The sequence below is a fragment of the Colobus angolensis genome, unplaced genomic scaffold (assembly GCF_000951035.1).
Source record: "Colobus angolensis palliatus isolate OR3802 unplaced genomic scaffold, Cang.pa_1.0 Scaffold17, whole genome shotgun sequence".
NCBI lineage: Eukaryota > Metazoa > Chordata > Mammalia > Primates > Cercopithecidae > Colobus > Colobus angolensis.
This window is the reverse complement of record NW_012114821.1, coordinates 11,715,399-11,740,560: the sequence shown is the minus strand read 5'-3', so window position 1 is coordinate 11,740,560 and position 25,162 is coordinate 11,715,399. Positions and strand designations below refer to the sequence as shown.

General features: G+C 49.0%; 1 protein-coding gene across 1 annotated transcript in view; it reads right to left on the bottom strand.

Moving 5' to 3' along the window:
• The window catches only part of ST3GAL1 (ST3 beta-galactoside alpha-2,3-sialyltransferase 1), a 122,472-nt gene extending 102,444 nt beyond the window's left edge, over positions 1–20,028 (bottom strand). The window contains exon 1 of the mRNA XM_011938142.1: positions 19,053–20,028. The gene's annotated coding sequence lies outside the window, so the exon portion shown is untranslated. The remainder of the gene's footprint in view (positions 1–19,052) is intronic.
• Between the last annotated feature and the right edge of the window lie 5,134 nt (positions 20,029–25,162).

Sequence of the window (25,162 nt, the reverse complement as noted above, 5' to 3'; positions counted from 1 at the left end):
GGAGGGAGGAAGGAAGGAAAGGAAAGAAAGAGAAAGCAAGCCTTTCTCTGAGTTTTACTTTACTCATGGTAAAACGGAACTGTCTCTGCTTCAACTGCTTTGCAGGGCTCTGCTAAGAAGTAAGTGAATACAGAACAACAAGAAATCACTTTGATACTAGTAGTAGCAATAACAGGTAACACTTAAACTAGCATAACAGATAACATTTTTTAAGTACTTATGGGCATTTGCTAAACTAAGCCCTTTATACTCAAAAGCTCAGTTAATCTTCACAATGGTCCTTGGATGTGTGTACTATGATTTTCATCATTTTGAAGGTGAGTAAATGGGGGCTTGAGAAGATTAAGTAACTTGCTGAAGGTCATAAGACTGATAAAGGTTGGAGCCTGAATGATTAACTCATTCCTAACTCTAGGTAGTGTAAAGTCTGGGACTAACACAGTTTACTTTCCATCAGCATTTACTGAGCCTTGGCCTGGGCTGTGCCAAGCACTGTGTTCTGCCCTGCTGGGGACAACAGTACACTTTGGGCTCTGCTCTAGAAAAGCCCACTGCATGGGGAGAGAGAACACAGGACCATCAGCCTGTGTGTCCAGGGCAGGCTCTGTGTTCGGGACCACTCTGTGTCCTGGGCAGGCTCATGAATGTGCAAGTAAGTGGTTTCTTAATCTAGATTCCCATCCAGGACATGACACTGACGGAGAATGAGATCAAGACGAAGACAGTTTAGCCAGATCAGTTCGCAAACGGGACAGTTGTCCCAGAAGTAGGAAAGTGCAAAAGCAGACACAGAAGCGGAGTGAGGAATAGTGAGAGGACCTAGAAGCATGTGGTGTGAGTGCTGGAAGGCCCTCAGCAGAGATGTTGGCTGGGCTGCATAATGAGAACCAGGTTTACGGGTAGAAATTCTGGGTGTGTGAACCAGGAATGACACGGCTCATGCCAGCGTGTAAGCAAACTGAGCAGGGAAGCTCAAAGGGTGGGTCCCCTTTGGGTGCGGTGGCACCTCCCTCTGCGGAGACCCAGGGATTCTGGAGGCCAGCTCGGCTGATCTGAAAGTAAGAGTGAGAAGAACTTTGGGCAGGAAGCGCATGCACTTGTTAGACTGGGAAAGCTGTTCTCACTTTTAACCTCTCCCTCTGAAAGGGGCTCAACACACGGGATCCCTCATAATGAAGTGCCTTTCTGAATTTGAAGCCTAACCACTGAGGTCTGGCTGCTTTGCTGGAAGAGCTATTATCATCAACAATAGCAACCATGGGTTGAATACAGACAATGAGGCCAATAGCATGCAAGGCATCTCATGTGCATGATTTCTTTCAAGCTTCACAGCAGTCCTCTGGGGCTGGTAGTTTTACCCCCATTTCACAGATGTAGAAATTAAGATTCTGAAAGAGTATAATTTGCCCAGGGCCACACGGCTAGAAATTGGCAGAGATGAGACTCAAAGCCAGGTCTGTTTTGAACACAATATCCCTTTGTGCTCAAAGGGATATTGAGTTCAAATGCAGAGACGGCGCCAGGATTGACATGACCTTGAAGCACACACTATCCAACCCCCTGCGCACACCAGTTCATGACCCCCCTGTTTGCATAAAAAGCCCTCCCTGCTCCACTCTGCTCTGCTGTTAACAGCTCTTAGCACCACATGGGCTGTGAGCAGATTCAGTGGGGCCAGAACATGAGCAGAACTGAGACAACCAACTTCTGGCTCTCTCCACCTTCAACCCCAGGGTGAGTTCCTGTACCCCAGCATCCAAACCCCTAGATCCCAGCTCCTGTTTCACCAGCCTTGCCCATGTGCCTCTGGAAGCCTCAGTTTCCTCATCTGTAATGTGGAAATGCTGATGATGATGGTCATGAAGAGGACAGATGAGGAAGAGCGATTCACTTTGCCTGCTGTTCATAAGGGACAAACACAATAATGACTTGGCCAACGGCTATGCCATCGACTGACCAGGGTCTTGGACAAGTTATCTCATCACTCAGTACATGTGTCTCCTCTTTTGGTGATGGGGATAATAAAAGTCCCTGACCTCATAGGGTTATGAGAATGAATTAGAAAATGTACACAGGAGCTCAGAACAGTGCCTGGTATGCTTGTTGAGAAGTAGTAGTGAGTCTCCTTTCTGTTATCATCATCTGAGGGCACTTAGTAAAGCATGGAACACTCAGAAAACATTAGCTGTGATTAGGATCGTGCAGTGAAAAGGTCCACATGCAACCTGTGCCATCTTCGGGGATCTATCTTGGGACTAAATTAGAGATGGCCAACAGCCTGGACACCCGGTTCCTAGAACAAAGTTTGCAACATAGGTTGGGAAAATCTAAGAGGCCCCACAGTGAGGGTCCAGAAGGATCCAGTGAGCAGGGTGCTAAGAGGGCCAGGAGCAAGAGACACACGGGAGAAGAGTACAGGGAGGTGTCTGGGGCCTTACTGCTTCTGCAGACTCCATGCACTGAGCCCCTGAAACTGGGGCCCTTCGACAAGATCCACCCAATCAGGGCTGTACAGCAGCTTCTGAGTCTCATCAAAGATGGAGGGTTTCTGTCTTTAGGGAATAGGACTGCTCCTTATTGTTGAGCTCCTACTATGTACCAGGCACTTTTCCAAAGTTTAATTTTGCAACCATGAGCATGAGTCAAATTCTAGACGCATTTTCCAGAGTCTGCAATCACCTGCCCAAAGTCACCAGGCTACTCTGGAAGACATCTGAATGCACATGACCATCTGCTGCTCTCTGGCTGCCCCAATCCCATGTTCCCTTGCAGCAGATGACATGAATGAACCACGTTTACACTGCAGCGGTGGGGGTGGATCCATTCCAGTGACCCTCTGACAACGGCGTTCCAAAATTCTACACTCGACAGTGGGATGTAGGGGTGTAGGCAGATGAGGGGCTGAAGGCTGGAGAGTGAGAACTATGAATCAAAGGAGATGGCCCCTTTCCGAAGGGACTGAGGATGTCAAGAAGGCTAGGACCGCACTGACTGCCCATGACCAGGTCAGCATGAGTGAGCGAGGGTACCTTCTCCTGGGCCACCACCTCCTCCTCCTCTCCACACCTGCTACTGCCAGTCTGATTCAGATTGGAGAAACTCTAACTGAACACCTACTTTCCTCCCAAGTGCTGGTCCAGCCATCTACTTGGTTTTTTTTTTCTTTTCTTTTTCTTTCTGTTTTTTTTTGTTTGAGTTAGAGTCTTGTTCTGTCGCCAGGGCAGAGTGCAGTGTCACGATCTCGGCTCACTGCAACCTCCGCCTCCTGGATTCAAGCGATTCTCATGCCTCAGCCTCCTGAGCACCTGGAATTACAGGCACACACCACCATATTCAGCTAATATTTTTGTATTTTTAGTAGAGGTGGGGTTTCACCATGTTGGCCAGGATGGTCTCGATCTCCTGACCTCATGATCCGCCAGTCACAGCCTCCCAAAGTGCTGGGATTACAGGCGTGAGCCACCATGCCTGGCCTGTTTTTTTTTATAAATCTCAACTCTCACTCAGGAAGATGAGTTGGTGTCACCCCCAGAGCATAAGGGGTGACACTAAGCTCGGACGTGGAAGTCACTTGCCCCAGATCTCACCACTGATCAACAGCGGGCCTGGTGACTCCAGAGCCTGTCTTCTCCCCCTGGCCTGGGCCTCCTGGACAGGAGACAGCCCCTTGGCCTTGCTCTTGGGTGGACTGAATTTGCTTTCAGAGGAGTTAGATGCTGGCAGGCTGTACAGCTGTCCTCTGGCCCAGAATGTATTGTTCTGTCTGTTCAGAGTTGCGTTCCTTTCTCGGATCTGGGAGGAATTGTGAAACACGGACCGGTTTGCCTTCTATGTAACCTCAGCTGATGAAGGCTACATAGCTATGTCCTTTGAACAAGATTTTTAAGATGAAGGAAAAAAAGAAGAAAGGGAGGGAGAAAAAGAAGGAACGAAAACAGGAAGGAAGAGAAGGGAGAATGAAAACTATTAGCCATGGAAACCTTGGACCCAAGGACACGGCTGACATCATATAAAGTCTGTCCCTGGCAAATGTGACCCGGAGTGCCACCACTAACTGTCCTATTTATAGCCCTTTGAAATACGGTGTGGTGGAGGGGGGACATTTTGTTCTTTTGGCCTCTTGGATGATAAAACTAAGTGGAGGGAAGTGGGAGGGAGGTTGGCAGCGGTGCTATTAATGCAGGCAGGGAGACCAGATACACTGGGTCTCGAGCCTTTTACGATGTGCATGGGTGTGTTAGAAGGAAACATTGTGACATTGTGGAAAGGGGTGTGTGACAACCCCCCAACTTGACCCTCCCAACCTGGGGGACCTTCAGGCAATGGCCAACTTCAGCGAGCCTGCCTTCTCAGCTGTAAAACACTGATGGCACTCGTGAGCTCAGAGCCTGATTAGACAGCAAATGGGTCTAGAATGACCAGTATGTGGTATTTCCTAGGCAGAACCTCAGGAAGAAAAAGAGGGAAGGCAGATGCCAGAATTCACAAGAGACAATACAAACTTGCTCACAGGGAGGTCTAAAGGGCGAGAGGAGACTGTGCAGTGTAAACACAGTGGAAATCATCTAGCCAACCAAGGCCTGGCACAATGGGGTCCTCATAGGATGCCAGGTACCCACAGTCCAGCTGCTCTTCCTGCCTGTTCAAGTGCAGGAGGGCACAGGAGCATGTTCTCTGGGGCATCCTGAGCAGCCCAAGATGAAAGGAGAACTGAGAGGTAATGCAGGCCTTGGCAGTATCACCCCATGGGCTGGCCTCCCATCCAGGTTCTGCCTAATGATGGGCTGAGCCATTGCACCAGCTAGGCCCCATCTGGGCTGTCTTCTCAGCTGTAAAATAAAGAGGCCAGGGTCTGACTCACACCTGTAATCCCAGCACTTTGGGAGGCCGAGGCAGGTGGATCACGAGGTCAGGAGTTTGAGACCAGCCTGACCAACATGGTGAAACTCCATCTCTACTAAAAATACAAAACTTAGCCGGGTGTGGTGGCGCATGCCTGTAATCCCAGCTACTCAGGAGGCTGAGGCAGAAAAATCGCTTGAATCCAGAAGGTGGAGGTTGTAATGAGCTCAGGAGACTGAGGCAGGAGAATCGCTTGAACCCAGGAGGCAGAGGTTGCAGTGAGCTGAGATTGTGCCACTGCACTCCAGCCTGGGCAACAGAGTGAGACTCTGCCTAAAAAAAAAAAAAAAAAAAAAAGAAAGAGGCTGGTTTTTTTTTTTTTTTTTTTTTTTTTTGAGACGGAGTCTCGCTCTGTCGCCCAGGCTAGAGTGCAGTGGCTGGATCTCAGCTCACTGCAAGCTCCGCCTCCTGGGTTTACACCATTCTCCTGAATCAGCCTCCCGAGGCTGGGGTCTTGAGGTCCCTCTCATGGCTAAAATCTTAGGTATGTCTCTTCTGCCTCTGATACCCTAGCTTCAGAGCCCAACTTTCCCATCCTTAAATTCAGATAGCTCCTGAGAGCACCACTCTGCCACTTGCTCTAGGAAGCTCTCTTTGGTTGGAAGCTTTGAATGAGAAAGAGCCTTCTAAATCACAAAGCTGCCCAGATGTCAAAACGCCATGTGTGAGGCAGAGAGCTCCCTACCACAGGGAGTGATCAAGCAGGTACAGGATAACCATGAGGTAGAGTCTCAGTGAGGAAAACCGCTGCTCGAGGGAGGTGGAACAAGAATATATAATTGATGACGATGATACACTGCCCACAGCATATCTTTAACAAGGACTCTTCTGAGCATGGTCCAAGTGTTAACTCATTGAATGTTTATTTACTACCTCCTGGGAGGTAGGTACTATTATTATCCAGATTTTATGGATGAGGAAAGGGAAGTACAGGGAGGTTCAGCAACTTGCTGAAGGACACGCAGTTAGGCAGTGGCAGAGCTAATACATTTATTGAGTAAACCAAGGAATCAATGAATGACTCAGTAGATTGAAGAAGGTTGAACAAGGTCACTGCTAAGGCTCTTTGCAAATGCTAAGATTTTATAATTCTTTGACACTATTAAAGTGTGCAACCTCTGTAACTAATGATTCAACCAACATACCATACCCCCGCCCTCCCACAAATAATGGTGACTAAAGTTAATGACACCATGGCTCAGAGAAAAAGAGAAAACCTCCTTTACTCCATCTGGGGCAGGTTCCTGACAATGCAGAAATATTCTGATATTCAGAACTGTCTCCACAGCCAGTATATTTTTTTCTCCTTATTTGGATTTCTGACATTGCATAAATATCAGTTTAACGTATAAAATCCTATACCGCAGGTCTTCCAATAATGCCATTTCATTCAACATCATTTCATTATAACATTGATGAGAAGAAGATGGATTCCTGGCCGGGACCACTGTGTATGTGGAGCTTGCAAGTTTTCCCCTTGTCCTTGTAGGTCTTCTCCAGGTACTCCGGTTTCCCACATCCCAAAAAAAGCTGTGCATGTCAGGTGAACTGATGTGTTTATATGGTCCCAGGGTGAGAGAGTGTGGTTTTGTGTGTGTGTGTGTGCACGTCCTAAGCCACTGGGACAGGCTGTGGCTACCTGTGATGCTGTTTGGGGCCTTCATTTAGAAGTCTGGTGATGTTTTTATGAACAGAAATACACCAGAGAAACTGAACTCTGGTTTATATCAATTACCCTATGGTGAAATCAGGTTTTTGATGTTGTTTCCCTTAAACTCACGATTTCCAAGGACCTATCAATGTCATTAAGTGAGGACTTACTGTGGTCCGAGGATCATGTTTGCTGAGCTCAGTTTGTTCCAGGTCGCAGGGAGAAACAGAAAAATAGCAGCAGGCCTTAGGTTGGAACCAATTCCTCAACGCATTCTGAAAGGCGTGTTTTCCATTCGAAGCCTCTATCAGGCGGTGAAAGAAAGAACAATGGTACTGTCTGCCTAATCTCTCCCCTTCATTTTAATTTTCTTTTTTTGCCAAAAGACTGAATTTTAAAACGTAAGATTATGCTTTAGAAACAACCAGTAATACACCTCACAAAGACATTCCTGTTCGTGGCAGCTAACATGTTTCCTGAGCAACGGTCTTTATTCATCAAACTCTCCACCAGGTGGTAGAATTAACAGCGTTTTCAAGTAAGAAGAACGACAACAAACCTTTCTCTCCATTGTGAAGATGTTATTAAAAGGGAATTTTCCAAGGTTGCAACAGCGACGCTGACCATTCCTTTTACGTGAAGCAGGCTGCCTCCAAGAGGCTCCCATCTAGCTAAGGAGCTGGCTAAGTTTACATGCCTGATGGAAAACTTTACACTCAGCCTTCTTGCTCAGTCCTTTCTCCAACCCCCCAGCAGGCTCAAAGTGGCTCACTGCCTCCCTCAATCCCCAGGCACCTTGGGGCTCCTTGAATTCACTCTATACCAACAAGCCACAAAGATGAGTTCTTGCAAGCAGCCATGCAAGGACAGACGTGGAGCAGTTAAAAGGGTACAAAAGTGCAGATAGGAGGACTAGGTTCTAGTGTTCTGTGGCACTGCAGGGTGGCTACAGTTAACAAGAATTTATAATATATTTTCAAATAGCTAGAACAGAGGATTTTGAACATTCCCAACACAAATGATGAATGTGTGATGTGATGGATATGCAAATTACCTTGATTTGATCACTCTACATTGCATGTATGGAAACTCACTATGTACCCTGTAAATATGTAAATATGTATTACTAGATGTCAGTTTTATTAAAAAAAAAACACACTGAAATACCATCACTCCCATCAGCATGACAACTTACAACAGAAAAAAATATTTGCATTTCATGTGTATTATCTATTGCTGTGTAATACATTATGACGAATTTAGCAGCTTACAGGAAAAAAAAGCCAGTCTGTAACAGGCTAAATAAACCCACAGACCCACCCCAGTGATGGTGAATCGGGGAGAAGACTCAGAGCCTCAGCCTTTGGGAGAATAAAGCTGCCGGTGTGAGACCTGGAAAGCACTAGGTGGAGAAAAGTCAGAAACTCCTGCCCAGAAGGATATTACAGGGCATAGGTTCATGGTCACCAGAGGACACATGTGGTCACAGCACATCTCATGGCCTGGGCTAGGGGCCAGGCAGCTGGTGTGACCAGTTTCCTATCTGAACCTTAGAGAAGCTGCCCTTCCCTTCCAGGGTCCCCACTGAGCCAGGGATATAGGATGACCTGGGAATTACATTGCACAGGGCCTGAGGTCTCAGGCTTCGGAAAGAAATGGTGCGCTTATAAATCTGGTTCTGCCACTTTCTAGCTAAGTGACCTCTGTTAAGTGACTTAACCTCTGTAAACCTTGGTTTCCACACCTATAAACTGGGATTAGGGAAAAAGTGGAAACATACACTTTACAGTCACTGTAAAGACTAGGCTCCCATATTAAATGAGTGAGAAACTCTAATGAAGTAAAGTAGGCAATCCAGCCCAGCCCAGGCGGAGGGCAGACAGCACCCAGACAGCCTGTCACGTAGAATGCATAAACTCTTAAAGTTTTCTAGAAAATACAATCAATTGAAATTATTTTCTGTGAAGCCTTACTCAAGGTTTGCCCAGAGCCATCTTTTTGCTTGCTGCCAGTTCATCAGTTTGCCCCAAAAAATACGCAAGCAAGATCCTCTGTCACCAAACTGTCTGCAGGACTTTACTCCCCTCTGGCCTCTGTTGCTTGACTTTGATTCCATCTCCTTAGAAGCTGATTTCCACCTCTGCAAGAACAGGATTTACATGCAAAATAACTACATCATGGGCAAACCACCCAACTACACGTCTCTGAGTGCTGTAAACTCCTTGAGCTTTCTGGAGGTTCCACTGAGACACCCGTACCCGGGTCTCACCATCAGAACCCTCCACTGCCTTCCCTGTCTCACAGATAGCAACTGAGCTCTCTGACTTCCTAATGCTAAAGCTGGTTCTTGGCCAAATGAGCTTCTGGTGCCGGTTCACTCCTATTTCACATGAACTGTAAATGGTGGTTGCGGTGGTTGTGTTACGTTATGTTGTTGTGATGATAATTTGGGCTCCATCAGCTGACTCTAGGATCTAATGAGGATGTAGAGACTTAGATTTATGTTGTTGTTTTTGCCACTGTTCTCACACTCAGTCAAGGAGGGAGCACGGGGGTGAGGTGGAGGCTATAAGATACTGGGGTGCTGGGAATGAAGTGAGGTAGCTCTACCAGGGCTGGAGGCCTAGATCTGCCATTTCCCAGACACTCGAGCAGATGTTGATCAAGTCACCTCACTGCGCTGTGTACCCCTCTACAGTTCAGAGTGGGAAGGGTGATTGATGGAGACTCTAAAGGCGTAAACTAAGGACGAGTGTGATAGAACTGCAAGGTTGGTGAAGGTCTGGGCTTATTCCTTCACCAAGAGTGATCCACACTGGCATACACCTGTAGTCCCAGCTACTCAGGAGGCTGAGGTGGGAGCTCAGCAGGCGGAAGTTGCAGTGAGCCAAGATCACATACTGCACTCCAGCTTGGGCAACAGAGCGAGACCCTGTCTCCAAAAATAAAAATAGAAAAAAGAAAGACCCACCAAGTATAAATGATAATTTCAGACACACAGATCTGGAGGCAGGGCCCCATGTGACATTCGCCAGTAAGTCACTTCTCCCCTCTGAATCCACATCTTTTTTTTTTTTTTTTTTTTTGAGACAGAGTCTCATTCTGTCACCAGGTTGGAGTGCAGTGGCAGGATCTTGGCTCACTGCAACCTCCACCTCCGGGGTTCAAGTGATTCTCCTACCTCAGCCTCCCGAGTAGCTGGGACTATAGGCACATACCATCATGCCCAGCTAATTTTTGTACTTTTAGTAGAGACAGGGTTTTACCACGTTGGCCAGGGTGGTCTTGATCTCTTGATCTCGTGATCTGGCCACCTCGGCCTCCCGAAGGGCTGGGATTACAGGCATGAGCCACCGGGCCTGGCCTGAATCCACATCTTTATCTGCAAAATCAGGAAGACTCTCAGAAGAGCTGAACTGAGGGCCAACTCGGGTCAGGGCTGTAGATGCTGGTGTCTGTGAAGGTCGCTGGGTTGGTTCAGGTGTTTGAGCTCTTGACCACTGAGAGTTCTTTGCCCTTGTTAGGGCTCCAGTGCATTAAAGGCAGGGAAGGAGAATAGAGTCGTTTAATACTTGGCCAAATTCAGGGGATTTATTTTGGGCTCCAGTCTAGTCTTCTAAGGATCTAACAAAAGGGTTTTTTGTTTTTTTTTTTTTTTCCCCCCACCGGGCCTTTTATTTCCAAAAAGGTAAATGCCCAATTAGATAGATTTTTGTTTTTTATGTGGAATTGTTTTAGGTTTTTTGAGCTTGAGACAATATTTTGGAGTCATTCCACCCTCTCAGCTAGATAAAGTAGCTGGGTTTGCTTTGGTTGGGGTTTACTGGTTGGGTTTTTCTCAAGAGCTCTCTGCTAAGCAAATATGCATGAAGGGACTTTTTAGCTACTCTGGTGTTTTAGTTCACTGTGGATTCAAATGGATTTTTTTTTAATGTAGCAAAATCTATGACAGTGCTATCTATTGGGTTTGATCTTTTCTTTCTTTAATGTAGCTAATGAAATTCAGAGAAAGTACTTTATTTGCACACTCCAGTGTATACTTTCCAAAAGTCATTTGTAACCCTCTTTTTAATTCTGCCAAATACTTTGGAGCTAATGTTCTTTTCTTCTCAACCTTTCTGAATTATTGCAAGTAATTTTTAAGTCATATTTTATACTCCCTTAAGGGCTATAGAATCATACATGATTAGATAGTCTTTGTTTAATAAAAATTATAGAAGGCCATTGTTTTGGATTAAGTTTCTGCACTAGGCCCCAACAGGGCACACTGAAAATCAAAATGGAGTTACCCACGCTAAAGTTCCAGGTCCCTAAACCCAAACTGAGGAGGGGATAGGTAGTCAAAAAGGGAACCATGTCCTCGAGATGTGGCAACCATGGCACAGCAACCTCAGGGTCAACACGAGAAGCTACAGTATTCACGCTGTAGCCCAGTTTGTTCAAGCCAAGCTAGCTCCAGTAAGGAATTTCCCCTGTAAGAGGATGCACATTTTGATTTTACCTGTCCTCAGACTGAATCTTTGCTCATTATAATAGCAAAAAACACACTCCTGGTTGGAGATTTCAGATGTTAATGAGGCATGTGACATACGAGCAAGCATGTACGGCTGCCGCACATGTGCACCCCGAGGACCACCCAGAACATGCGTACTAGTAGCGCCTCTTCCCGCCTCCTTGTGAATAACCGTGTAAGGCTCTCATCAAGGGAGTCTCCCCAGTAAGTCAACCCTGGCCCGTCCTCACGAACATCCCGCCCTGAATCCTCAATCGGAGTGTACTGTCTGTTCTGCATGTGACTTTCAGAATACCCTGCCTCTTTTGCAATAGACCGCTCCGTGCTGCATCTCCTTTGCCGTGTGTCTCTTGTCTAATTTCTTTTAAACTAAGGAGATAAGAACCGAGGTTTTATAACAGCCATCGACAAAACTAAGTTGTCATCTCACTTCCTGAGAAATCAGGAGACAGTCAATTTCCCAAATAGGCGGGATTAAACTGTCAACTGGTATGACCATGAAGTTCCCTCAGCTTTAATCCTTCTGCAGCCTAAAGTAACCGGATGTTAACTAATCAGTTATTTTTCTAGTGGTCTCTCTAAATGTAATGAATACACACTTTGTTGCTTCTGGTTTCTTCAGTCCTGTTTATAAAGCCAACCTCCTCTGCTCAGCTCACTGGAAAACTTATTCTGTTTTGTGGAACAAAGTGTTGCTCAATTCTAGAATCATAATAAAGCCAATTTAGGTCTTTAAATTTCTTGTCATTCTGTCCTTTGGCACTTTCATGTGTTTTAAAGAGAAAATACACACACACACACACACACACACACACACACACACTCACACACAGTCAGAAGAAATGATCCAAACATCGTCAGAATAATTGGAAGAAAGAAACTTCTAACCTACAAATATTCAAATCATATTATTTGAATGCTGAATAGGTTAAAAGGCCATGTTGGAGTACCACTCACCCCCGCACCACCCTGTCTAAATCTCGACCTTCTCAGGAATCAAAACTAACATTTGTTGAGAGACCTTTACTGAATAAACCTGTTTCGTTTTCACATCAACTGTACAAAGTGTGCCCTCATGACAGAAGAGGAAGCTGAGACATAGAAAAGGTCAGTAATTCGATCATGAAGTAATAAACCTCTGACTGAAACCCAGGCAAACCTTAACACTTAAACTATTCTGCTTCTCATTAAGATGCTACTGATAACAATTTAAAGGTCTTCACAATGTCTTACAATGGATGTTCTTACTTTACCAGGGCTGATAAGACACAATGGGTTAAAATGTGGGCTCCCACCAGCTGTGTGACCTTAGGCAAGGGGGTTACCCTCCAGTTCCTGGGCATCCTACCTGCCAACTGGTAATCTCGTGACCACCCCCTCTCCACCCCCTCTCCACCCCCGGCTGTTGCAGATTCAAATGAGGTGACAGCTCTGTGTGCGTGTGTGTGTGTTTGTGTGTGTGTGTGTGTGTGTGTGTGTGTGTGTGTGTCTACTCAATCTGCCCTCCAGGCCTGCTCCTAATCCACCTCCACCTTGTCCTGACCTGGGGGGCTCCATCAAGGAGCTCCCTGCCTTTGGCCGTTGGGTGGGCTCAGATCTTGGTGCCACAGAATTGCACAGGGCAGGCCAGAGGAGAGCAAGGTTGTAGGATTGGTCCGCCTGGCTCGTGTCCTGCCAAGTTGAGGAGGGGGCCTGTGGTCTGTCTCTTCCAGAGGCTTCTGGCAACCACTGCGATGCTCTCCAGGTTCCCCTAGCCCATTCCCTGCCGTGCCACTTCTCCTGGGGGTGGTAACTGGGCTCAGGTGCTAGAGCATCCTTTGCTGACTTCTCTGAACCAGGGCACCATCTCTGTAGGCACACCTTTATTCAGACCCTCCATTCAGTGCTTCCTGCTGAACCCCAGAATGATAAGATGTTCAAAATACTTGGCACTACTGGGTATACATGAAACTATAAAAAGTAGACGCTGCTAAAATTCTTATCAACAAGGCAAGTTCCTGTGCTTCATTTTGTGGGGTCCCCCTAACTCTCCTGTAATAGAGGGAGTGGGAATTTATACTACCATCTCCCAGCTGAGGAAACAAAGGGTCAAAGAGGTTAAACAATGTGCCCAAGGTCCCCAGCCCGGAGCAGATGGGACAGGGCCAGGGCCCAGGAGTTCTGTGTCCTTGGCCAGCAGTTTCCCTGCAGGGGAACCTGCAGGGATTCCCCTGACTCTGTGGAAAACACCTCAACTCCAGAGCCCCCTCTAACAGTTGTCCCAGGTACGAACCACAATAGCGTTCACTGCAGGTGCCTTGAACTCTGACACAAGTCCCATCTCTGCTGGCCAGCCAGGCCACACAGGAAGAGCTCCCACCAGCTGGCCAGGGTTCATGATGCTGGGCACTTCAACCACCTTATGCTACCCCCCACCTCCCTCGTGTGTCCCTGCTCCTGGTAACAGTGCTTTGGGTGGCTTCTTAGGCCAGGGTTCTGCCTAACGAGTAATTCTGTGTCCTGCCCGAGGGACAAAGAAGCCAGAAGTTTGACATAACCCATAGGAATGAGAGGAGCATGCTGCCCCAACACAGTCATTAGGCCTTGCTGCTTCCAGGCGGATCATTCACAAACCATCTTACCTTAAAATCAGCCTCCTCCTACTTCAAAAGTGCTTTTCCAGGAGTTTTCCAAAACTTCCTGCCTTCAGTCAACAACTCCATTTCCCGCAGGCTCTGTCCTGAGGAGTGCCCCATGCGATCACTTTCTTTTATAAACAGACTTAATGCAACTGGAGTCAGGGAGGCTCTGGGACTCCTGCACACACAACTCTCCCACAAGAATCCTCTCCCTTAATCCTCCTGGCGTCCCCTGCATCCCCTGCATTGCAGGGGGCGATCACCCACATGCACCTCAAACCTGGCTCACGGAAATGCAGGGACTTGCTCCAGCTCACCCAGCCAGCCTGGCTAGTAGCGTCCCCCTGAAAACCTGGGCGCTTTCTCCTACCTGCCACCTGCCATGCCATTTAAACCCACCCTCCCAAATCAGCTACGAAAATCTGAGATAAAGTATATGGACGGGCATTAAAAATAAAGCACTAAGCTCTATTTTATTTTTTTTTTTAAAGGCAAATGCAAAGCAGCCACTCTGTTTTATACACGGGCATTCCAACGCTTGGAGGCTCTCGTGGTGTAGAAACTTGCAGCCTGGCTGCGAGGCAACAATTCCTCCCACACAAAACAGAGATCAGGACCTACGGAGGGAAAAGAGGCCAAAGCATTGAACCTCTAAAATTCCCAATTCCCTTACCTCTTCAGAACCATGTGGAACAGGATTACAGCCAATCTGTTATTTATTTTACTTTATTATTATTATTATTATTATTTTGCACACACAGGGTACATGACACTTTGATATTGAATGTATTCAAGAAGATACCTTTGCTCTTTTACAGTCTGACTCATCCATCTCTAGAACACCCTTCGGCGGGCCCCTTAAGGTGGAGGGACCTTTTCCCTTCTCCGTTCCCATTTTGCTTAGCACCTGTGTATTTCTACACGCAGCCTGACTGGGTATGTCCTTGTGCCCCTTCCCAGGGCACTGTGACCTCTGGGACAGCAAGGAACAAGGACCGAGTATTCTTTCCTCTCTGTATCTTAGCATTTTGCATGGTGCTCCTGGAAGGTAATAAGTTCCCAGTAAATGTTGGCTCAACTGAAATCAAAACAACCCAACCACCACCAATAACAAGACCAAATAAACAATAAAACCCCAGATTTTATAGTTCATTGACTTCCCCTCTGAGCCTCGATATTTTTGCATTAAAGCGAAAGGGTTGACCAAAGCGATTTCTAAGGTCATGTTCAGCTTGTAGATGGGAAGCAAAACAGGCCCTGGTGAGATTACTGGGGTTCTTTCTGCAATATGCACCATTTGGGAGCCCCCACAAATGGCACCCTGGCTCTGTCAGGTTTCAGACCTCAGAATCTGAAACTTCTGAGACTCCTTTCAAAAATCTAGTGTTGAGAACTGCTAGAAAATGACTTTGCCAGGGGAGTGTGGGCTCTGAATGGTCCTGGCCATTCTTTGAGAGGGGAGATGCCCTTGGCATGGGGTAGTAGACAGTCCAGCTGCCCCAAGCCAGGGCTGTCTGTGATACCAGGAGGGTTTTGAGGGTGATGCTGGCTGAAGCAAACATAAATGAGGTGGTGGCTGTCTTCACAAAGAGAAGCTTTTAATGGACCCACAGTGACGGGCAGCAGAACTCTAAAGTCTCTTTTTTTTTTTTTTTTTTTTTTTTGAGACGGAGTCTCGCTCTGTTGCCCAGGCTGGAGTGCCATGGCACAATTTCGGCTCACTGCAATCTCCACCTCCCGGGTTCAAACGAGTCTCCTGCCTCAGCCTCCTGAGTAGCTGGGACTACAGGCACCCACCACTATGCCTGGCTAATTTTTGTATTTTTAGTAGAGGCAGGGTTTCATCATGTTGGCCAGCTGGTCTCAAACTTCTGACCTCAAATGATCCACCCACCTCGGCCTCTCAAAGTGCTGGGATTACAGGCATGAGCCAGTGCGCCCAGCCAAGCCTCTCATTTTGAGAGTGAAACTAAGACCCAGACCCTAGTTGCAAAGTAACTCAGCGCTGCCACTGGAACTCAAATGCAGGCTCTCACGGGGCCCCAGTCTGGGCTCCTGTGACCAAATCAGAGCAGAAGAGAGCTCTCAGCTCCTCAGGTGTGCCAGCAGGGATGCTGAAGTTTCCACACAGGCTACACAGCTGAACGAAGCTGCATGTAAGTCTTATTCTAGAATTCTTTGTGACCGGGCCAGCTCTTCCATCGGCCTGTGGAGTGTGTGCACACAGGCATGTAGAACTCACTGGAAAGCTTTTACAAGATGACTGGTGGATTTTATTTTTTGCTTTCCTGGTTGCTTTTTGTGATGTGGGAGGGGCCTAGAGTGAGGGTTAATGTTTAGATCCCTGGCCAAAGCTCTACCCAAATATAAACCCTTTGAGTCAGCAACCTTCTACACAGGAACTGACTCAAGTAAGGTTAACTGATCAGAAGGCTCAGAGTCACACATGGGAGAGGGCTCCTCCTTGGGCAGTGTCAACTGCCTGCCTTTGGGTGGTGTCCTGGCTTGGGGGCTGCTTGGTGGGGAGGGGAGACAGATCTCCCTCACCCCCAAAGACCCAGGACCTAGAAGGACTCCTTCCTGTCACGCTCACAGACGACTTCATCCCCATAAGAAGGGCTTCCAGATCAGTGACAGCCAATTCTGTGAGTGCCACCAGGGAAGTGGGGCAGCACAGCCCTGTCCACAGTCATCAGGAAAGCTGCTCAGAAGGCAGTTTCCGCCTGCTGCTGCAGAGCTTCGAGGAACAGACTCCATACTCCCTAAGAAACCCTCTGCCATCACTTCTAGCAACACTTCCTGTTTTTCTCTCTCACCCTGGGTGGGGTGCTGTGGCCTCCCAGCCAGGGAGGTAGGCGACAAAGGCCCTGCTCAAGCCCAGGCCCTGGCCTTGCCCAATTGGACCCCAAACAGCAAATGCTGGCCCAGAAAAATGCAGTGAAAGCAAATTTCACGGTTTGTGGGATTTTGAAAAGGCAGGAGAAGGAGCCCTCTATTCATTCTTTATTTAGCAAAAAGTGTACGGTGGAACTTTTTCCCCTAGACCTGAAGTCAAGGTACACACATACACACATATAGAGTATGAACTACCTATATATACACACTTCACTTAATTACATGTATTATAGCCACACGCTGTCTATTCTGCAGAACGTATTTTGGAGAATGTATTATTGGCCTCGTTTTGCAGATATGGAAACTGAGACGCCGAGAGGTTAAGTCTGGCGACCAAAGTAAGAGAGACGGGAGACTAGAAGAGACCCCATGCTGTACCCAGACATTTGCAGAGGCGGGGGGGCACGGAGTGGTAAACTCTAGTCAGTCATTTCAGCCAACCATGGGATTTCAGAAAACAGCCGGCAGGGGTCCTAATGTTTGGGGCAGGAAAGGGAGGTGCGGGAAGGCACTGTGAGGGACTCCAGCACTGGGCGCCCCTTCCCCACCGCAGAGACAAGCGGCAGTTTCCACAGCAGCCGGCAGGGGGCAGTGCACCTTGCCTTTTCGAAGCCTCCGGGCGCTTCGGCAGCGCCCGGGAAAGAAAACCAGGAGGCTCCACCCGCAGCTTCTAGGAATAGTAAAGTTGAGCCCCGCACGTAGTAGGTGCTCCAGGCACGTCTAGAAGCCCAAAGGGCTTGACAGATACATTTCAACTCCATTTTAGAGACTGGAAGGGAAGAAGGGGGCGTCCCGGCCCCTTCCACCTTGGGGCCTTGTCAATGAACACAGCGTTAGCACCTACGAGGTGCCAGGCGCCCTGGCGACTACTGGAAAACCAGGCTCCCCTCTCACCCCGTTTTCCTCGTTGGCGAGTCGGCCTCGCCTCCTCCTCCTATCTCTTCCTCTCACTACACACACCCAGCCGCAGAGCGGGGGTGGGCGCTCGCTGTCTCCCTGGAGAACCAGCTCGTCGCCAACTTGCAGGACTTGGGGACCCGCGAGGGGGAGAAGTCGGGAGCGGCCAGGGGTGCCCGGAAACAATCACGAGAAAGCTGGGCGAATGCCTGATGCAGGGACACGGCAAGCCAGTCACTGCCCCCAGGGTCACGGCTGTCTCCCTCTGCGGGACTCGCCCGGCCCACGGGACGCAGTGACCTGCCCAACCCCCACCCCCTAGCGCGCTTCTGGGCGCGCACGTGTCCCCTCGCGGAATGCACCACCGAGCCCCGCGCGTGGTACGACCGGCGAGGACCCTCGCGTAGGAGGGAGGAGCGAGTCAGGGCTCCAGACGACGAGCAGAGCCAGACGATACCCACACGCTTCCTGGGAGACCTGGCTGCAAGGCCAGGCTAAGGCGCGCTCCGGAGTCTCTGTGCCAAGCCGGGGCGCAAGCTCAACCCCCATCTCAAGTTCAGCCGCGCTTCCTCCCGCAAGGTCACGCTTAAACACTCGCGCAGAGAAAGGAGGAGCGGAAAGTTGCGCCACCGTCCCCATTTCAAACTAACTGTACCCTGACCAGGGTGCCTCGCCCCAGTGTCACCGCTGTCCGTCCCCGTGCGCTCCCAGAAGGGGTGGCCCTGCCCCCACGCAGGTCACATACACGATAGACCCAGGCAAGTTGCTAACTTTTGTCAGATTATTTCTCGGGAGCTGCGGCGCCTCACGGGGTTGGGGCGGATTCGGAGTTTCGAGTTTGCCACTAACACTACTCGGGCCGTGCTCCCCTTGGCCCACCCGCGTCCCCCACTGTCCGCCACGCCGCGTTCAGCTCTCTTGTTCCGGGTGCCAACTTCACCCCCAGATCCCCATAAGAATCTGGAGCAGCGTGCGCTGCAGGCGTCCCCGGGGCGCTACCCACCTCCCAGGTCTTCGCCTGCTCGCAGCGGATTGGGGGACTCGATCCAGATACTGTCCCACGGCCGCTCCTCCAAAACACTGGCGGCCTCCGCGGTGTCCCAGCCTGTGACCCCAAATCCGCTCGAGAGCGCCTGAGCCCGGCCACCCAGCGAGATCTCCTCCCACGGGCGGCCCCAGCGGGGGAGATTCCAGCCCGGTGCCGGGTGCAATGTCACTGGGGTTGCTTTCGGGAATCGCTGCCCGGGACTTGGCGTAGGTTCCCCGCAGAGCTCCAGGCAGCTCCTCCAGTGTCGGCCAAAGACCCCTAAGCCCGACTCTCCACCCCGACCTTCTTCCTCTCCCAAGCCCCGGGTGGTCGCCGCAGCTAAGGAAGGAGTCTCACTACGAATCCTAGGGTCTTCAGTCCCAGCTCCGCAGTCACACCCTCCTAGTCCCCTCCCCATTCCTTCAGTTCCCGGGTCCAGACAATCAACCCTCCACTCCGAAAATCCACAGGAAACTGCCCGAGCCCCAACTCCGGCGGACGCAGACCCCGCGCACCTCGAGCAGGGTTCGCCTCCGCGCGCGCACTCACCACGGCTGGAGACACGCTGGAGTTTCCGGGATTTGGGCATGAAGGGGTTCGGAGGAGAATAGAGGGGTGTGGGTGTCCCAGACACTCGCCCCCTTCCCAGCTTACATCGTCTCTTCCTTCTCTCTCCGCTCCTCTTCTTCCTCCTCCTCCTCCTCCCTCCGGTCTAGGGCTCTTTGTCTTTGCAAAGTGTCGAAACTGTCTGGCATAGTGGGTTCCGCCGGCGGAGGCTGGAGCCGGGGAAGCGAGGAGGCGGGGTGAGGGTGGGAGAGGGCTCAGGAACACCTTCCCCCGAGTGTAACGCGAGTGAAAGGCGGGGCGACCAAAGAGGGGCCGCCTTCCCAGGCCGGCCGGGGCCGGGAGCCAGGGCGCTCCAGAGCCCAGCCAGCGCCTCCCCTGCGCGCGGCCCTCCCCTTCCTCCGCCCAGTGCCCGCCCCTCCCGACCCTGCGCCTCCGTTCGGCCCCGCCCACCCCCGCTCGGCTCGGCTTTCCCTTAGCTCCGGGCTTCCTGCAAGCCGAATTTAGCTCTGCCAAGCCACGTGGACCGCAGCGGGTTCGGCAGAGGCCGAGCCTGGGAGACGCCGGAGGCGGCGGCGGCTGCGCGGGGACCTGATCGGCGCCCCGAGAGGAGCCCCCCGCTCTCCGGACGCCGCCCTCAAGCTGGTGGGGCTAAGGAAGAGCGCCCGGGCGGGCCGGGAGCCACTGGGGTCCGTTTCAGGAAGAAGACGGGCACGCACCGAGAGGATGGCAGTGCCCAGAAGAATTCGAGTCGGGGGCACGGTGGGGAGAAGGGGCCGATCCCCTGCTGGCGACCGGGCAGAGCCACCCATTTCCTCTAAGGGCGCGGGACTCGAGGTGGGATTTAGGGAGGGGGGAAGGGAGGAGCGTGGGCTGGAGGACTTTTGCGGCCAGAACCTCGTTCAGAGCCACAGAGCCACAGAGCCAGGCGCTGCGGCCGGCCCTTGTCCAGGCCCCGGCCTGCCACCGCTTTTTCCTTCCAGATGCGCAGGCTGCGGCTGGGGCTTGGGGTTTGCGGATTAAGCTTGCAGTTATTTAGCCCTCCCTTTTTTACAGGGAAGCGGGGGCGGTGGAGACTTATTTTACTGAATGGCAGAGTGCAGGGCTTTGATGCTAAATGCAGTACACAAGTCATGTAAATCTGGTTTTACGGTTCTTAGCCGCTTACTGAGACTACCTCTTTCGCAACTTTTCGGAGGAATGTTAGAAGAAAGAGGCACAGTTGGCACAGTTTGGCTTTAGGGTCATTGCATCCTTCCAGCGCCCCTTGCTCCAGCTGGAGAGAGATGAGCCTTTTGCAGTGGAAGGGGAGAGTCCCTCGGCCTTTGTTTCATCAGAGGGCTGCTGTAGTGCAGGGATTCAGGCCAGGGCCCGCATGGCCAGACTTCTTGGTTCAAATTCTGCACTGCCACTCAACGGATGTGTGAGCTTGGGCTAGTGACTGAACCTCCCAGCCTAGGTGGCTCTGTGCCTCGGTGTCTTCGTCGGTGAGAACTGACCTAAGAAGTGTCTGTCTGATAAAGCTGTTGTGATCAGTTAGTGAATTCGTACACATAGAACCTTTGGAACTGTCTTTGACATGTAGTAAGTCAACTGTGTAGATGGTGGGTTTCTCCAGTGCCAGGTCCCTGCCCATAGCAGGAAGAAGACCTGCCCTAGAGGCTAGCTAGGGTGTTTGGGAAGACTTCAGGGACTCGGGAGAGAAAAAGGAGAAATATTCAGAGATGAGAAAAGTAGAAGAGAAACCAGCTTTTAAAAGGAGGAGGAGAGAGAATAAGAAAAATAACGACTAGAAAGGGAAGGAAAAGATGAATAGCCTTTTAGGAGATTCTGGACCTGCTCTGAGACCTCTTGCCTGACGCCCTTGGTTTTTGATAGAATTCTAGAGAAGGGGTGAGCCCTTTTGTCTGCCTGGACACATCCTGTGGGCTTTTCTGTTTCTGAAACTCGGGTCAAGGTGTTCACTGCATCTACAAACTGCTTGTGTGCATGGGAGGAGGGGGGCAGAGAGTTCTACTTGCATCAGCTACTGTCCCTTCCAGCAGCAGCGTCTTCCAGCAAGGAAGAGCTTCTAACATGCACCAGACTTTTAGCTTTGGCTGGGAATATCATCTGGGCCAATAAAGAGTTTTTGGATGAAATAACAAAAGTGTTGTTTATTGTATAGATCAAATAATGTATGGGAACATATTCGAAAAATAGAAAATGCTATACTCATATAAGACTACACTACTATGTCCTAGTAGATTCTATGGAAAGAGGATCAGATTTGGCAAGTAAGGAGCCCCAGGTCATCCAGCTGTTTCACTTTGCAGCCAAGAACCAAAAGCAGCTCAGTTTTAGCTGAGTTCTTACTGTACGTATTATTTGTGCAATACTGGCAGTGCAGTAGTTTTGTTTATACCAGCATCACCACAAATACGTGAGTAATGCATTGAGCTGATGTTCTGATCACTAGGCACAGAAGTTTTTCAGCTACATTAGTGTATTGTGAGACCACTGTCTTATATGCATGTGGTCCATCATTGACCGAAATGTCATCCAATGCATGACTATATATGTGAATAGTGTAGATTGTATGGGTTCTGCCAAATAGTTCTGCTAACTCAAATGCCCACCAACATTCTCAGGGTTGGAGGGAGGCTTCAAGACCATGTCTTGGAAGTTCTCCTGGATGACTCTATAGTGAGATGGAAATTCCTTGTTAATTGACATTATGGTGAAACACACATAAATCACCACCTTATTTGAATAAAAGGTTGTACATCAGATGCATCTTTAGCCGATCTCTGAAGGGTTAACCTGGGCAAGGCCTTTTCTGAAAGCCCCACTTTCTTTCTGTTATGTTTCTTCCCAGGTAACAGAGACAGCCTCTCCCTCTCCTTTTTTTTTTCCTGAGGTGTGACATTCCATCCAAGTGGCACTCTTAACACCCCCTTTTAAGACCCCTTCCAGGGGTTGTATGTCAGAAGTGTGTGCATGCATTTCTCTTTGTCACCCTGAGTGTATCTCCCATCACATCCTGCCAGAGAACGAGGAGTCACAGTCATTACTGGGAGTGTCTGCACAGCGGGTCCCCGGGGAGCCCTGACATTGATTTACTGCATGCTGCCACTTCCTACCTTTTTGGAGCACCAGCAAAGCTTTCAGTAATGATGGTTAAGGAAATTGATTTCATCCTTTCCCTACCCCCCTTTCTTGGCACAGCAGAGTGGAAAGATCCTAATGGGTTCTGATCCCATTTGGGTGATTGTGCAGAAAAGAAAAGGGCTGCCTCACTTGTGAGAGATGAGTTCAGAGGTGCTGGGCACAGCACATGGTGTTTTGTGTTTTAGACAGTGTTTTCCTTAGGGCTCTTGGGACTGTGAGGAACTCACTCAAGTTTCCTTAGAAAAAAGAGTTTTAATGTAGAGATGTGGCGACTGAAGCTGAAAACAAGCTGGAAGGAGAGGGAGCCGATCTCTGTGTCTCTGTCTCCCTCCTGGCCCCACCACTGCCCGCCCTCCCCCTCTCTGCTCTGTTCCCTGCCCACAGGCTTTCTCTGTTAAATCCTGGGGTCTGTTCTAAAGTTTTCTGCATGTTTATGGCCCCAGCCTTTCTGCATCCTGGCAATTGTGGAAACAATCTTTTCAGCTTCACTTCCCACTGTGGTTCCACCAGGTGTTTTAGTTTTTCCAGGAGAGGAATCTAACTGACAGGCCTCATCTACAGAGTCATGAATCCCCAATCCAACACTGAATGGACTGCTCAGGCAGCCTGAGCCCACCTCATGAATGACTATGCAGAAGGACAGTCCTCCAGGAGATGTTGCATTAGAGGGAATGTAGGAGACATGGTCCTGACTCTGAGAATCTTGGCGGACATTTGAGGTAGCAAAACTATTTGGCAGAACCCAGCTACATTTTTCACATGTACAGTTGTGCATTGCATAATGACGTTTTGGTCAACAAAGGAATGCGCATATGGCGGTGGTCCCCTGTGATGGCACCGATAAATTCCTGTCACCTAGTGGTGTAGCTGGCATGACATCAACTCATCGCATTACTCATGTGTTTGTGGTGATGCTGGTATAAACAAACTTACTGCACTGCCAGTATGGCGAGCACAGTACGTACAGTACATAATACTTGATAATAAACAGCTATGTTACAGGCTTATATATTTACTGTACTATACTTTCAATCATTTTAGAGTGTGCTGCTTCTGCTTATAAAAACCAAGAGTTGACTGTAAAACAGTATTCTGTGTCATACCGGCAGTAGCCTTATTCATCTCATTTTTTCCTGATTGCATCATTTTCTCTTGTGCTTGATTTAATCTCATGCTGTTTTGTTCCTCATGGTCCCTAAGCATACAGAATCCATGGCTAATGTTGCCAAAGAGAAGCCACATTGAGTGATTGTTTTAGTCCATTGTCACACTGCTAAGAAGGACATGCTTGAGACTGGGTAGTTTACAAAGGAAAGAGGTTTAATAGACTCAGAGTTCAGCGTGGCTTGGGAGGCCTCAGGAAACTTACAAGCACCACCGATGGGGAAGCAAACACATCCTTCTTCACAAGGCAGCAGGAGAGAAAAGAGTGAGTGCCTGGCAAAGGGAGAAGCCCCTTATAAAACCAGATCTCGTGAGAACTCACTATCATGAGAACAGGATGGAGGAAACTGCCCCTATGATTCAATTATCTCCACCTTGTCCTTCCCGTGATGCATGGGTGTTATGGGAACTAGCAATTCAAGATGAGATTTGGGTGGGGACACAACCAAACCATATCAGTGATTGAGCTGGAAATGAAATTAAAAGTGCTTACAGACCACGGAGGTGGAAAATTGGTGATGGTTATTGCTCGCCAGGCAAGTAGGTCGCATGCCATCATAGCTACAATCTTGGAGAAGAAGAACAAAGTGACAAAAGTTGAAACTATCTGCTTCATTGAAGGCAACGGGACTATCAACAATTTAAGAAGGGCCTATACTAGATATAGAGACATTTCCTATGACCCAGATTGAAGACTAGACTGACACACAAGTGTATCCCACCCAGCCCCATGATGATCCCAGCCAAAACAGAAAGTTTGTGATGTTGAAAGAAAAGGCTGGATTTGACTAGCATGTTGAATTTACTGCTAGCTTCGGGTGGTTTAAACGACTGAAGAATCATTCTTTATTATATAATATGAAAGTGAGTGGTGAGTCTGTGAGTGCTGATGTGAAGGCAGCTGAAGAATTTTTGGAAACTGTAGATAAGCTGACTGGAGGAAATTTACTTGCCAGAGCAAATCTTCAATATGGATGAAACCTCCTTATTCTGGAAAGGGATGCCTGAAATGACTTTTATCTGTAAGGAAGCCAAGTCAATGTCAGGTTTCAAGGCTTTGATGGACAGGGTAACAGTCTTGCATGGGGGAAATGGTACAGGCTACTAGTTGAAATCCTTCGTGATCTGGCCCAGTGAGAACCCCAGGGCCTTCAAGCATAGCACTAAGCACATACTGCCCATGGGCTACAGGAGTAGCGAGAAGTCATAACAGATGCAGCTCCTTTTCCAGGATGCTCTCCTGCATTGCTGTTCCAGTGAAAGGAAAAGGATTGTTGGAAGAATGATCCATCTTTCAAGATTTTACTTATTGTTGATAATGCTCCCACATGTCCTCTTTTTTACTGGTGATCTTCATCCCAATATCAAAGTGATATTTCTTCCTCCAGATACCACCTCTTTGATCCACACAATGGATCAAGGAGTTATAGCAACTTTTAAGTTCTACTACCTGAGGAGGGAGGACTTTTGCCCAGTGCCATACTGCAGTGGAGGAAGACACTGAGAAGACTCTGATGAAATTCTGAACAGCATCAAGAACCTTGTTTAGGCTTGGAGTATGTTGCTAAGGACTGTAGGAATGGCACCTGGAAGATGACACGCAAGAGGTTTGCCAATAACTTCAAAGGATTTGCCAAGGATGAGGAAGTTGCAAAAATCAAGAAGGCTGTGGTTGAGATGGCAAACAACTTTAACCTGGGTATGGATGAGGATGACATTGAGTAATTCCTAGAGGGAGTTCCTGAGGAATTGACTAATGGTTTGCTTTTGGAACTGGAACA